Source organism: Zootermopsis nevadensis, unplaced genomic scaffold (assembly GCF_977971745.1).
Source record: "Zootermopsis nevadensis isolate Lab colony 2312 unplaced genomic scaffold, Znev_1.0 Znev_ptg000013l, whole genome shotgun sequence".
Classification (NCBI taxonomy): domain Eukaryota; kingdom Metazoa; phylum Arthropoda; class Insecta; order Blattodea; family Termopsidae; genus Zootermopsis; species Zootermopsis nevadensis.
Window position 1 is genome coordinate 8,938,155 of NW_028259145.1, and position 16,896 is coordinate 8,955,050.

A 16,896-nucleotide genomic window follows, 5' to 3' on the forward strand; every position below is an offset into this window, starting at 1 on the left:
GGCCTGTCCTCTAGTTATAGAAGACGTCACATGTTGTAATACCTCAGGATTATCAACTTGATGACATGGCTCAATTATAAATCAGCCATCCTTAATAAATTGACAACTATTCACTTTTGTCCGTCCCACAGAGAAGAAGATATATACGTTCTTGGCAGATGATCCAGAAGTGGTTTGCCATTGCCTTCTTCTGTGTGTGAATAGAGTAATTGTTGGGATGCCACGGAGAAACCGGGGAAGATCCCGGAGGAAAACTCCGTGTTGCCTAGACCTCGGCCTTGCCCAACACAAATTATAAATTCAGGCACCACCGGGAATCGAACCCAAGACCACAGGATTACAAGGCCAGCGTTTTAACCGCTAGACCACCGTTAAACAGTAGAGTAATTTAATCGAATTTCAAGGCTGTTAACGCGTCTAATACCAACTCAGACTTTTATAAAAACAGCGTCACATAGCTTTCTTGAAGAATGCTACCACAATGGGGCACTTTATTTATCACAGAGAAACATCAAGCGTTAAGTTTCACTAAAATCTGTCGAAAACCCAGCAAAATACTTAAAATATATATGTTAAAAACGAAATTCTATGAATTAAACAAACGTGCATTGTAAATAATTCCGGCAACATGTAAAGTCAACATCAAAAAAGGACTGACCCAGTCCATTCACAAAGTTACATCGTTAACAGCACTTTTGCGGAAAATAAAAACTTAACACCATATAACATTCATTCAACTCACTGCACAGCATTATACTCAAGTTAAAGTCTGTACACCAGACATGAAACTAGCGACAGTTTTTGGATAGGAAATATAAATATGAAACGCATGGTACGATTTCCGAAGTCCTCAAAAATACTTTAAATTACGAAGCTAACCACAACACAAGGTCAACCAGAGGAAAAACCATGGTCTGATGATGATTTCGAAGCTTTCAACACACTAACAAATATGAAGATTTATATAGCAAGGATCAAAATGTCCCTTTATAAAGTGGGAATTACAGTCTATTTATATTATCACTGTGAAGTTCTGATTGTTACTTTGAGTATAAAAATTAATTACGAAATCCCATGAATATGATAATGGATTTGTTCTAATTATTCCGTGGTTTCTCAGCCGGTAGAGAAATTTCCCACCATTATAGAACGTAAAAAGTTTATACCGAGTGGACAGAGCACATCATTGAACCCTGTTCAATGTCAAATCAATCCCATCCACATAATTACATCCCGCTCCCTTCAGATTAATTTTAAAATTATCTGCACATTTACACCTCCATCACTCAAGTGATGTCTTCCCTCCAACACTATTGCACTTCTGTACCCCGACACATTTTTAAATTTTTAATTAGGGAACAGATTTAATACACGCTTTTCTTCCTTCTAAAACTCTCCATTTTATCATCAATATTATTATTAAACAAGACACGAACATTTACAAAATTAATACACACAACCTCCTAAAAGCATTTCGTTACAAGATACTTTCTGCGTTCATTAACTTCTGAACTAATTCTCATTTAAAATGAAAAAAGATAAAATATTATTTAGCTGTGTATTTCCTATTTAAACTATGTGCTACATACATCTTTCCTACATTCTGTGGCTGCAGCTACCCATATTCACAAATTTTACACAATCTGTAAAATTATTTTGATTTAATGGTATTAAGTTAGTACATATTAAAATAGCACACAGGAGTACTAAAATAAAATATTCTCATATTTCGGATGTGTTAGACCACCATGCTCGTGGCGCGTAACCCCATGAAATCCCCTGCAACATCAGACACGTTACAGCTAGAGAGAGCGAACGACAAGCCAAAAGGGACCCCGAATTGTCGAATTCAATATTTACGTCTCGTCGAGCATACAAATCGCATCTTCGATGAGATTTTAACAATGTCCGTGTGTGTGTACCTTGTACGCGGATCTTCTCTTTAGAAACCGACACGAATAAATCTCCGATTGAAAATAAATATCGTATACGTAAAACCACCGTGCTCAGAGAAAAACTGTCATACCGATAAAGAAAAAATCGAAAGTCTGTGGACGTAAAAGGTTGATTTCAAGTAGAAAGAAGTCTCTTAAAGATGTAATTTTTAAACACTGGCAGTAAACTAAAAGTTTCTGCCCAGAATGATCATTTTCATAACACGAGTAACAAACCACACATTTGTAATTGGACTCATAGTTGAACATTTCTGTCTTATTTGTTGTTGCGCCGTGAAGTCTGATCGATGTTAACCAACGTTTCAGAGGTCATCAGGGCGATGAATATTTATTGCCCTGATGACGGAGGCAGTATGACCTCTGAAACGTTGGTTAACATCAACCAGACTGCACAGCGCAACAACCCAGAAGACGGAAATCTTCATACTCGCCGCTGTGAAAACCTCAAATATTACACGGACACATTGTTTTCAGAACACGTATCAATGGTTTCAAACCCGAAAATAGAACTGACTACCCTGATTTAATTCTTATGGAATTTTCACACAGATTCAAGAGTAACCTCGGGTTTGCACTTAGAATTTACTGTAACTGCTTCCTTCCAAATCGATTCCAATTAACTGTACACAATCTTTCGCTAAATATTTTGTTTTCTGCGGTTAAAATTCTGTCTCTAAACGATAATATTCGCCATAAACAACAAATATCATTCTAAAATAATCTTTTCATCAGAATTTTAGTAATACATTCCTGTACCTTAGGATACAGATTGTAACGCGATTTTAATAAATAAACATTTATGAAAATTTATCTCGTACTTGCATGGAAGAGAACAGATTACGCATATTTGCGAACAAAGCGTTGAAGAGAGTATTTGTAACAAAGACAGAAGAAGTAAAAGGAAGTCAAAGATAACTGCATAACAAGCTTCATAATTAGTAGCTTATCTCCAGATGGTATTAATGTGTTAAAATCAAGAAAGTTGGGATTAGCAAAAAAGGCTACGCATGGGAGATATGAGAAATACATACAAAATTTTAATTTTAAAACCTGAAGCGAAAAGACAAATACTGAAATTGAGATTATGAAATAAAGTGTAAGGATGTGAACTGAATTCTTCTGACTCGGGTATGGTCCTGTGGGGGAAGGGCCTCTTGTGAACACAGAATTTTGCTGCCGGGTTCCATATGAGACAGGGGAAATTTCTGTGTTTCTGTCAGCGTCTCAAGAAGGAGTACGGTGTATACATTTGTGTTGATATACGCACGAGCACAGCCCTAGTGAGCCTATATGTTGCATTGCGTTATGATAGATATGATAATTTTCTGAACATGATTACGCCTCTTTGTTTTCAAAACACGTACTTGTACAGCACTGCGTGATAAAACATGCAACAAATATCTGTGACATTTCATTACCCTTCGGCTACATAAAGGATCAATCTGTATGTTCTGTTTGCCCTTAAGAATGTCCCCTTTAACCTACGTGCAGTTTCGCAGCGGTAAAAGTATTTTGACATGGAGAGTGTTAAATAAGTGGGACGGTAATGCAGGTCACTCTGAAATCATAGCTCATCCAGTTATTCTTTAATGCTAATTGTGATATACAGTTTAGACTCTGTTTCTATGATTCAGTTTTGTCAGAATTTAAGCACCGTGTCCTAGAGGTTACCAAATATTCCCTTTCAAAGTTCCTAACAATTTCAACAGATCACTTAACGAGCTATAATATTTTAACAGAAGTGTTAATTGCACGATACACCTGAACATGCTTTAGACGTGGTTCGTTTTGCAACTGCGAGAATCAATATGCATCCCGCAGCGAAAAGGTGGACAATTAAATGATGAGTGTATGTTAGCATTTCATAAACACATTTAGTGGATGATGGTTTACATGAGGACCACCACACAACAAGCGATAATTCACTCTGGGGCATTTTAAATGACATTTCTTAATTGTGGCTGACAAATATTCAAGATTTAAAAGCAGATATGAGGCATTTGTTCCATGATATTAAGCCATTAAAACGGAAAAATATGTCTGAAAGGATATGCAAACGATCACAAAAATATGCGAATAATTGAGGTAAAAACACATATGCTTTAATGTCATAGCCTAGGATATTTTTGGCCATACTGTAAATATAAACTATTACAGATGGGTTTGAAGTTACCTGCTATGTTATTTGTTGTCAGCTTTAAAAACATTAATAAATGAATAATTATGTAAAATGAGGTAATCTTCTCCATGTTGATCCCTAATGAATAAAATCTCTTAATGCGTTTACAGCTTAATGTACTTTTTATATTGTTCAAAGGCCACAAATAATTTGTTCTGAAGTTTACAAGTCAAGGGATACTTTTCTTTCACTCATCTTATCAACTAAAAACAAATCTTGACCAGACGGGTTACTGCTTCTACGAGATATGTAGACCGTAGCACTTAAATGATTAATTACCGTAATACATTTTCAAGTACGCCCGAACGATGGATCCAGTAAGCACTTCTAAAACATGGGCGAACATCTTCCAGACAACATGGTGCAACTACTCTGAAGACAGCCATTTTCAATATTAATCTTGCTTCCTACAAGTCGGTTCCTTGACTTAAACATCAAAAGTGCGTTGTAATCACATACTTTTATTAAATAAGTCTCATAATAAAATACTAATATGTCTGCAATTATTTTACTGACACATTTACGTTCCGGTATAAAACCAAATCCGAATTTTTTTCGTCCATTAATACAGTTTTCTCCAGCAGGCTTGCATTTCAAAAATTTCTAAAGCAGAATTGATCTCACGTTTTTAATATTTTGTTTTCAGTTACTTCTTTTGTTCCGAATACACAAAAATTTGAAATCTTAGAGCACAACTTCCGCCGCTTCGATTCTAAAGCCACCAGGTTTTCTTCCCATATTTCTCCCCAAGTCAGAGTCTCCGTCGGACTCTTGTTGTTCATGCTTAAAATTTTACTTAGTTTCTTCAGACAGGCACACCTCTGTCTATCCCGTAGCCTATTTTATGTTTGTGCCTTATACTAGTTTTGCACGCGTTTCCGCATAAAATATGTAATAAAAACGTCATCTTCAAGTAAACCACAAAACGAGGAATATCGTTACCGTTACCAAAAATGGTTTGTGTATTAAAAACCGAAGTACAGTTTTCATTTTTAAATGTTTATATTTATTACAGTTGTAAAATCAAGAAAGGTGGGCTTAATGAAAATCTTATAACTACTTCAATACACAGAGTCCTCATAAAACAAAGTTAAACTTTTGGTAATCTCAGATTTTCTTCGTCTTTTGAGGATATACCGTTTCGTAGAACTAGAATCTCCTGTTTCGCCAATGCAGATAAAAACACAATCAAAGAAAGAACACCACAATCCTTTTGACCTGATAGTATTTGTTGATAGGGCACAAAGAGCAAACGGACTTTAGTACTTGGAAGGAATCTTCACATATTGACACACGACATAGCGAAGAAACGAGATTAGGTTTACGAAGTGAAAGTATTGACATCGTTAAGAGACATCTGCCCAAAAGTCAATGAAAGAAGAGCATTTCATAACTGAAAATTAAAGGGGATATATAATAATATTTAACTTTAAATGACAAGAGTAAATTCATTTTAAAACAAGAGAAACTGCATTCATCAACAAAAGAATGATTCTATGTGGAAAGACGTTATTCGATTGCTATCTTAAACATGGATCTAAAACCGCTTAAAGAGAATGTTAAAATTACCATGCACTATTTATTAAGTAAGGTGCCTGTTTAAACTTCTAGTCATGAAGTCTTACGGAGAGAGTAAATTGTTGCACTGCTCAGTCTTAAAACAGAAGTGGGACATTAGCGTGGCTAGACGTCTTTGCCCGCTGTGTATGACATGACGTATAGACGGAACGAGAGTCAGCCTTAAAAATATTGACGAAAGTAAAATCCCAACGCCATTACAGGGGTTAGATTCCCATATTTCAATCCGCGGCCCATAACTTTACAGGAAAGTCACAGTTATAATATGGAGCACTAGATTTATGGGTAATGCAATTTGTATATTCAAGTGTTAAGACAAATAACAGCAATAAACATATTACTCCAAAGTTTTTAGACATTCATTAAATAAATAATGATGCAAAGTTATTCTACCATATACGTTTAATTTAAATGTTTATGAAAACTGAGCGAAAATGTAAAAATTGATTCATGACATTTGGTGTCAGTTAAAAAAACTTTTATGACTTAGTCAATAACACGTTATGTAAGATTTGAGGTTTTCACAGCGGTGAGTATGAAGATTTCTGTCTTCTGTGTTCTTGCGATGTGTAGTCTGGTCGATGTTAACCAACGTTTCAGAGGTCATACTGCCTCCGTCATCAGGGCGATGAGTATGAAGATTTCTGTCTTCTGGGTTGTTGCGCTGTGTAGTGTAGTCGATGTTTACCAACGTTTCAGAGGTCATACTGCATCCGTCATCAGGGCAATATTCATCGCAGAGGCAATATGACCTCTGAAACGTTGGCAAACATCGACCAGACTACATAGCGCAACAACCCAGAAGACAGAAATCTCCTCGAACACGTTAAATTAAGAATCTCTGATAGAATAGGCTACAGGCCTATAAACGTGGATTTTACATCGGTAATTACGATCCCTACAGCTAGTCTTATCTTTCTTTTATATTTGATAGTATTTTGTTTTTATCCTGGACAATTTACGCATATTACATACACTCAAAGATGCTCGTGAACTTAATTTTACATTGTATCTTGTCAGTTTCCCGAAAGTTATAGATCAAAAATTTCAAATTCAGAATGCAGGCTGATTTACGTATAATAATATTTAATAAAGGTTAGACATAAGCAAAATAATAATGATAAAGCTACTTTTCTGTACTCTTACTCCACACCATGAAGTCGAACGGGAGACGGGAGTTGAAGTTCCAAAGACCCCGATGGTACCAAATGCATTAAGCTACATACAAATTTATGAACTTAATTAAAAATTATTAAAATCCGATATTTACAGAAATTATCTACTGTCGTAATTGTGTTTGTTCCTTACAAGAGAATTTGCAGCCAAGCCTACATTTAGGTCATACGTCTGGTTGCTTCAGAACATAGTTTTTGACGTCAAACCGAACGTTTCATCGCTGCTTAAAATAAAAGCCATTCAATGGACAAAAGTCCTGAACCACGTAAATTTGGATACGAAAACTGGAAGTCAATTTATTTCATCAACTTTAATAACAGCATTCTGGTCTTCGAACCCAGAGTTCACTTTACTACCTGTAATGAGCAAAGTAATTTCACATGAGGAGCTGAAATCTCCCACAATGCATACTAAACACATATAATTAATTTCAAGTATTAATGTAAACATAATTAAGCAATATCTAACCTTATTAAACAGAGTAGGAATTGAGGTTTTCATGGCAGTCATTCCAAAGATTATTGTCTTCCGGTTTGTTGCGCCAGATATTCTGGTGGAAATTTACCAACGTTTTAGAGGTACTTGCTGCCGCCATCGTCAGGGAGATTAACGGTCACTGAAACGTTGGTAAACCTCTACCAGACTACACGGCTCCACAATCCAGAAGACAGCCATCTTATTTTTAAAAGGAGAATTCTCAATATGAATGTATAACATGTAAGATCCGGAAACTTGAACAATGACTGAATGCATTAAATTATTCTCAGGTGATCAGCTGTTAAAGCATGGAAATCATATCCAATGTTTTGGAGCCAATATCTTCCACCATCACAACAACCCTGATGATGGTAGCAGAAACAAATTCTGAAAAATTAGATATGATTTCCATTCGTCACACAGCTGATTGCTCGACAACACCTAATTGCAGGATATAAAATTTAGCTCTTAATTTGTACCGTGTTTGGATTTTAGTTTAACTACAGGAAGGGAATCCACAATGGCTACATTTACATAGAACCCAATAGATAATTCGTGCGTTTGTCTTTTTCAAAGCAAACAATTTGCTACACTGCGCAGAGACAACAGACAAACAGATGCATTAATTAAAAATGGCTGTTCCACTGTTATCTATCTGCTAGTAAACCACTAAATTTTCAGTTCCGGCTGGCTAATTGGCAGACCACAAGCGTAAGCTGTAAATTAGAACTTCAGTCACATCCTCATTCGTCCACCATAACCATCTGCAAGGGTATTAGATGCCGTGACTACCGACCGTCTCACGTCTAACACCTACATGAACCACGTGAAGCCATTTCTCCCTTTCAGCGAACATCAGTCTGCATTATCAATGTAGAAAGGCCACGTCCTACAAGTATGATACGAGATTTCCAATCGTGGTAGTAATTGGTAAAATATATTTTAATTCTGCATAAAAATAACTCAAGAATATATTAATATTTTACAATATATGAAACAAATAAATATCCTATAAATACATTTCGCTGAACTCAGTATGAAGAAGAGGAACATATCAGCACCAGGTTTTCATTTCCTATCTTACGGAATTTATCAGCACCTAAATGAGAGCCATGCAAAATTTTAGATAGAAGCATCATTCCAGATATTCGACAAATCATACAGACCCAAGTATTAAATCCATCAAACATATTAATTAAATTTAATGTGCGAGTAAACTATAATATACAAGCAGAGCAACGGAAGAATTCATAATGTTATATATTTCTTTTGGTTTGTGACGGAAGCTCGTGTATCACATTCGTCAAAAGTACGTAAATTTGCAGGCGATGATCGAACGAGGGACGTATCTACAAGTACGAGGTGCGATCGGAAGGTTTCAAGACTGCGCGTATAAAAACCCGTACACTTATCTCAGGTATTAAATTCATCCATCGTCCTCGAAGTAGTTCCCCTGGGAGTGAACACAACGATCCCAGCGCCGCTGCCAAGCCTGGAAGCATCCCTGGAAATCTTCCTTTGTCAGCCTGTCAAGCACCATCTGCGATTCTGCCTGAATCTCTTGCCAAAGACTCGCCAAAACGGCTACGGAAACCTATGAAATGCTAAAGCAAGCATTTGGGGAGTCCGCAATGGATGGGTCGTGCACAAACTTTTGTGTGGCATTCACGTTTTAAAAATGGCCGAACCTCTGTCGATGATGACGAGCGTTCTGGACGACCATCTTCGAGCACAACGCCCGAAAATGTTACGAAGATTCGGCAGGCCATTCACGAATATCAACGTCGTACCATCAACGACTTGTGCGACATTGTTGGGATAGGCTATGGGACCTGTCAGCTGATTCTAAAGGACGGAAGCGGCCGTCAAAGTGGCGCAACCACAACTGGCTGCTGCATCATGACAACGCGCCAGCGCACACCGCCCTCAAGGTTTTTGGCCTCAAACACCATGGCCGTCATCCCGCACCCTCCTTATTCGCCGGATTTAGCTCCGTGTGACTTCTTCCTCTTCCCAAAGATGAAAATTCAGCTAAAGGGAAGGAGATTTGAGACGATAGACGAGATTCAGGCAGAATCGCAGATGATGCTTGACAGGCTGACAAAGAAAGATTTCCGGGGATGCTTCCAGGCGTGACAGCGGCGCTGGGATCGTTGTGTTCACTCCCAGGGGAACTACTTCGAGGGTGATGGATGAATTTAATACCTGAGATAAGTGTACGGGTTTTTATACGCGCAGTCTTGAAACTTTCCGATCGCACCTCGTATGCTAAGAACCCATAAATCGTGGCCAAATGATCAGTATCCCACTCGGGGTGTTTTCAATTCCGGAGATCCAGATTAAAATCTTGGCCCGGAAATTGGCTAAAATGACAGATTTTTCATAGATTTCCTCCGTCCATCCAAAATAATGCAGGAATAAATCATATATTTTCCTAATCACCATTTATAAAAAACAAATTGTTTTGATGTTACAAATTCGGAACTAACTAAATAAATACAGTTATATCTATATAAATATGTAGAAATACATTTCTGTCCGGCCTGAATAAATAAATAAATTTGTAATAAGGCATGTTGAAAACTGCAGTAACAGAAACCTCGCCTTAATCTGAAATCGTATTTGACAATTATTTGATAGAGAAAACCAGTTACAGAGGCAAATTACTCACCAAATACACAATAAATCAAATAATACGTAGCATATGATTTTGTGACGATCGTTTGACTGTGTACTGAATGGAAGTATTTATGAAAAAAATGCTTTATATTTTTTCTTATCTTTTGCCTCGGCTCTACAACCAGTGTGGGTCTTGGCCGCCTCCTCTTGGAGGTTTCTTAGTCTTCGAAGTGTGCATTCGTGAGTAGTGAGTGATCAGTCCACTGCCTCTACACAATTTATTATAATCAATCCTGATTTCGTCTGCTAGAGCCATTTAGTGGAGTTTATATTTTTTCATCACAATATATTTATGTCCAAAATCTCTCTCTCTCTCTCTCTCACACACACACACACACACACACACACACACACACACACATACATACATACATACATACATACATACATACATACATATTCAGAGTTAGATTTTTGGTCGAAATCATGTTAACTTTGCGTTCCTTTCTAAATGATGAAGTATTTTGATGCATGCATTTGTTGAATTTCAGTCGTTAAGTGGTAACGATTTACCCAATTAAATCCTGATGTAAAATAATATGGCACAGCTTACACGAGCTACATTCAAAGAGAAATAATTCACACTTTACTTTTGTCTTGTTTGCATTTAAATAAGTCTGTACTAACAAATGTATATAGAACCTCATGTCCGTTTTCAAGGCTTGATATGCAACCACAAGCCTAAAAAATACATTAGTTTACATTTAGATTACTTCGTTTGTCTGAGATAGAAATGCAACATGACATTTTATTACTGCAAAATTACGCTAAATAATACTTAAATTCAACGATGTTTGGAAAAATAATTTTGAATTTCCTATATCTGGAAAGTTTTACTTTCCAGCAACCTCTAACAAGATTAATTCACATAAAAGTTAATTTAACGTGTCAAGGGTAGAAGTGAAACAAGAATTTATGTGGCCAATTTGAATAAGAAAAGAGGAGAATTCCTGAAAATGCTAATTATTTTAGTGTACGCGACAGGAGTCGTGCAGTAGTTCAGGTGGTTAGTCGCCAGTTTCTTATCGAAGGGACCAGGATTTCTTCCCATGGCAACCAATGTGACATTCGTGGTGACAAATTTGCATTTAGACAGATTTTCACTGAGTTCTTATATTTCTCGTCAATATATTCCCACTGCTGTCCCATATTCACTCATATATCATCTGGGGAATACACTGAGGTTGCTTTAGCGGTATAAATTCCATAAAGACGTAGTCTTACTCCACCGCAACAAAACAAAAACCTGACAAGAGATTGGCTGACTTTAAATGGAATACCAAAGGACTCGTGCCGATTCAAGTATGGGGTAAAACGTACACTGTGTACTGCATTAAATTCTGGGCTTTTAATGGTACACCTAATACCTCTGATTTAAATACGCAGTATGGAGCACTCACGTTCATTATCAAGCTGCTCTCAGGTTTGATAACAATTATTCAAGTCCATGTGATCAAGAAGAATAATTGAAAATGACCTCTCAGGCCAGCACTCAGATATCAAGCTCTGTATTGATAATTTTATCTCAACGGCTTCGCTTACGATTAATAAAAATAAATTTCAAACGAATGCTAATTTCCCTATCTCTTTTTACTGTTACATGCAGAACGATTTGTAAGTGATAGACGGGCAGATGGTCATAAATACTTTAAAACCATCCAGTGGCACGGTACCAGAAATTCAAAACTACTTTATTTTGTGAATGTTACTTAACTATCTTTTCTCTTAAACTATAGTCAAATAGATTGTCGATATATTAAATACGAATACTGGGATACTGGGAACGACCCTTTCTTCAAGTGCCTGAGTACTGCACTGCATTCCTGCTTGATCTATAGGCATTCGGTAGGAATCCTTGGACGAGGGATCGACCCGTCGCAAGGCCTCTACCTCTACACAGGACAGCACAACACAGAAAAACGCGGACAAACATCTATGGCTTGAGTGGGTTTCGAACTCACGGTCCCAGCGATCAAGGGGTACAAGGCCCACGCCTCAGACAGCGCGGCCACTGCGGACCCCATATTAAATAGGAAGACTGCCAATCTTGACAGACTACGACAATAGAATCTACGTAATTATATACGATTGATATAGCTTAATTCAAGATAAAGAAACATTGAAGTTAAATCTAAGCTGATACATACAATCTAGCGGGTAAATCAGACAAGAAATTTCTCACTTACAAGTGCAATACCGGTCACATTGGCCCCGCGGCCTGGGGCGTGGGCCTTGATCTCTTTAACACTGCAATCATGGGGTCGAATCCCACTCATGTCATGGAGTTTTATCCGCGTCTTTCTGTGTTCTGCTGTCCTGTATAGGCAGACGACTTGCAACGGGCTGCTAATCGTCCAAAGAGTTCTACCAAACGTCTAAAAACAATTAACAATCTTCACTTGTGTAAAGGCCGGGATCAGTCAAGGACTGTAGAACGACTGATAATGGTGATCATAAAAGAAAGTGCAAACAATATTTTAGTATTGTAATTAGATGATCTAACGGCCTCAATGAATCTAAGTATCATCACAAGTGGTCATCATATAACTCCATGAAACAGAGTTCTTGTTAAAATTCTGGTTGTCACTTCGCCATTAAGTAAGTTTCTCGCTTATTATTACTATTATTTGTATCAATTATTTAGAGGAGCTTGCCACGCGACTCTACTCTAAGCGAATTGAATACAGTCCACAATCCCACGAGCCTCTACACACGGTGCATTAATATTAACGAATCGATTAAATCCACAGTTCCCTTGATTTCGCTGTCTAGTTGAAATCAATGCTGCGGTGTTTTGTGATAATAGACAAAAACCGACGGTTGAATTGTCTTTATTTGCCGAACTGCCAGCATTGGAAGAGATCCCGCAAATTTAATAAAAAGTACTGAGTTCATGCTTTAGTTATGCAAAGAGACAACGTTGGGGAATTTCAAACTCTTTGTTAAAAAAATACAGGAAATGAAAAAAAATTTCTTCTATACGTTTCTGAAGTTCCGTCCCACATTATTTTTCACTCTTCAATAATGTTATTAATTCCGGATCCACATCGTAGTTTCCAGGAACCATCGTGGGCACATTTGACAGGTACACATGCAACAGAAGTTGAATTACACCTAGCTGACGTAACCATCGTTCGGTAAATAAGCGAAACATGTAGAATCAAAAATTCCAACGTGCCTCTAAACGTCATTCAGTTAATCTGTGTTTGATAAATGCTTTTACGGAGGTCAATTTGGCGAGACCCGGCTACCGAATCGACTGTTTTAACATTTATGTATAATACTAATATATACTACTAGGCTCTTCGATAACATAACTGTTTCCGTAATTCAACCGATTCCGTGGACAAAGTAGCGTATAAAAGAGGCCTTATACCGTTTGCTGTCTTCGGTCTTCATTGGACTAGTACCTAATTAGTCCTTCCTTATCCTTTAACCATATTCGTGCCCAAACAAATTCTCTAGTCGATAAGTCGTTGTTTAATAATCTATATAGCTGAAACTTTTATCATGCGTCAGGAAATAAGGAGTATGATATGAAACATAAAACTTTCTCTTCTTTGATGTCATTTTAATAATTACGTGGCACAATGAAAGCCAGAGATGAAATGCAACTGTAAAGTTTAGTTCATTTTCTATTTGTTTTACTACTTATGAAATTATATTTGTTAAAATTGATAACTTATTCTGTGTGCAGTCAGAAATAACCAATGCAGTTTGTCAAATCTGAATTTATGAATCAATTTATCCTTGAACACTGGTATAGGACCCATGGTTTATTTATTATTGCGCCTCTAGGGCCCAATAAATTAGCGTCCCATTGCAATAAAATGAAGGCGGATTGCCCTAGTGGCTGGGCCACTAGTCCCATAATTTTCGAGCTATATTCCATCACAATATTAGCCAATTAAAATGGCTGGTCCATAACGTTGGTGTGTAGGAAAGTTGACCACACGATTTTAATAGTGTGCATTATACTGTTATTAAATAATTAGGTTGCAAACTCGAATAACACATAATTAATATATACTCCAGAGTAAAACGGAGTTAAAGTCGATATTATACAGCCAATAGTAGCCACAGTTTCACTGATTTTGTGACTAACCTACTTCTTAAGGAGACAAAATATTTCGGTTAAATAGGCATTACATTTTATGGTATAATCTAATAAACTGCATAAGACAGCGTTCTTGAAGGTTATCTAGATGTCCTACAACCCAAAGAGATGCCATCTTCCACTTTGATTATAAATAAACAGATAATTTTGAGAAAGACTATGTAGATTATGATGTTCATGATAATGATTATGATAATAATAAAAACTGTAAAATGATGGCGATGTCTGATGTCGACCAATATTTATAACATTGAAAATAAAATACTAAAATTATTATTAAACTAAATTAACTTTTAAAGGTACTGCAGGTAAGCATAGGTTATCCGTGATTTGTATATACTATGCATTATCTTTATGACTGCCAGAACGTGCGTCTATATATTTTGCAGTAAGTGTACAAACTACTGCATAACTAACCAGCATTTCTGAATGCTATTCGTAAAAGTAATTTGGTTTATATGTAGTCCATTTTGAATGTATTAACGCACACCGAGAGAATAATAAGTTACAGTAGCTCAAATGAACATAAAATGCACATAACAGTACGTATTACCGTAATAGAAGTTCTTCCATCTTGACACAGAAAGTTATGCTTCTGATTTCCATTTTGAACACAAACATGCTTAACCCCACATTAAGAAAAGTATTCTAAATTAATTTAACTTCGTCTTTCTGAAATCCATCATAGCTGTTGTTTCAGTTCGCAGAATACACGGTGGGCGTTGCGTGGGTAATGTTTTCCAACGCCAGACAGATTTTGTGTTTCAGATGGGTTAGAGCAAGCATAAAGGGGTCGTACAGGGATAGCTAAATAACGATCTGTTCTCATGCAAATGAGTGTACGAGAACTACAAGGCAGAACTCTGAAAAGAGCGCGCGGCTGCAGGAAAACTTGAGACGCCCTTATATCAATACCTCACGCCCGGAATTCTGATATATACAGGGCACATGATTGAAAGATTTCCGTACACAACTCGTAAAGACGCTAGTGCGGTATAAAAGTAATTTATGGAAAACCATGGTAATTTCTTTATAATGGAGCCACTGAATTAGTTGCAAGTAGTAATTTATGTTAGAATGCGTAAAGACTACTTTTCTAACAAGTGTAAGAGTAAGAAGTCCTGGGAAGAATAATGGTGCTTCGTACAGAACCAGGTTTTGATGATTATTATGAAGATAATGATGATAGTAATAATATAATAATTTTAACTAACTAAATAACTAGATGGCTTACCGAGCCCGAAGGTTCATCACCGAATTAACCAAAACCTTCCACCGGTCCCTGTCCTGATTCAAGGAAACTCAATCTCCTTCAATTCCTATCTCCCATAGATCCCGTCTGATATTATCCTCCCATCTACGTCTAGATTCTAACCTATATTAAGTGACCTAAATGTCATTCCTACCGCACCTATCCGCACGGTTGCCATATGGATATTATTTGATCTACTGATTAAAAAATGTGATGGCACCTGGTTGTATGACAAAAGTAAATGAAAATTCGTCTCTTGGTCCAAATTTTATTGGCTGGATAGACATATGGGTATGGCGACACCACGAGCCTATATTTCGTTTATAAAATAATACTAAAAATGTAAAGTCATATTAGAATGAATCTCATGCATGTAATACGTGAAATAACGTACAAACATGATAAGGACGTGTCTGCTCGAGTTAAAACTACTAAATGGAATTCGGCATTAATTGAACACAATAACAGTCCAACTACTAAAAATAAGTTGTAGTAATCCATAAGACATACGTTATATTTTATACAATATTTTCTTAATAGCCGCTGAGTTAAAAAACCACTAATATAATAATAGTAGTTAAATGTAAACAATCGAAAGAGATGCCCAATAGCCTGCTATAGGTCGCGCGAGAAATGCTGGCACTTGCGCAAAGGACTGATTTTGGTCGTATGAGATGGACCCGTCCCAAGCACGCGCTAGAGGGGTGTCAGCTTCAGTTGGTTTGTAGCTCTAGCTGTGTTTAGTTCGGTGCGTCACCGCAGCTGAGGCTGTGCGACCCCCACTACTACTACTGAACTCCCCGCTCTCGGCCTATACATCGCGCATTTAGGTGTCACCATTACTCGCGCGACCTATATCCCCTGACATGTTGCCTGTTGGATTTTCAACGCACTCTACTCATTTAAACATCAGATAACAACACGCCATTCTCGTTTACGTGCTCCGTAGTACTTCATAAAATGATTTTAAACCGAAAGTCTTTGATTTAAAACATTTTCTATTCATCGGACATTTTCCACGATTGTAAATATCACTTAATCAATGCTGTAACTATGCAGAATTTGTAGTGACAAAATATCTAGACGTGTTCCATCAGTATTTTTCTGGAGTATCTTCGTAAAACATTAACATTCTATTATCTCCTCTTCCAATTAATCGGCTTAGAATAAAACTAAATCCTGTCCATTTAACTGTGACTCCCACAGATTCCTCTAAATTTTGATTTGCTACCGAATGAATAAATAAAAAAACACTTTCCACTGAATCCTTTGCTTTAAATGTAATGATTTATTTAAGGCAACTAATAATTAACTCAGGGGAACAATGCGCATTTCACACTCTGAGGAATAGCCTATTCACGAAACAGAAACGCTGCGATCTGTTCAAAAGCTAAAATCATTAGCACATTCCATTCAGTACTAACAACTAAATCAAATAGTTGATTCTATTGTGGTAGTCACCATTTTATTAAACAGAGCTTGT

The 16,896-nt window shown here is 36.9% G+C and overlaps 1 protein-coding gene across 2 annotated transcripts in view; it reads left to right on the forward strand.

The window, feature by feature from the left end:
* Positions 1–16,896, forward strand: part of LOC110834112 (cell adhesion molecule 3) — a 206,635-nt gene that overhangs the window by 80,226 nt on the left and 109,513 nt on the right. The gene's annotated exons all lie outside the window — the stretch shown is intronic.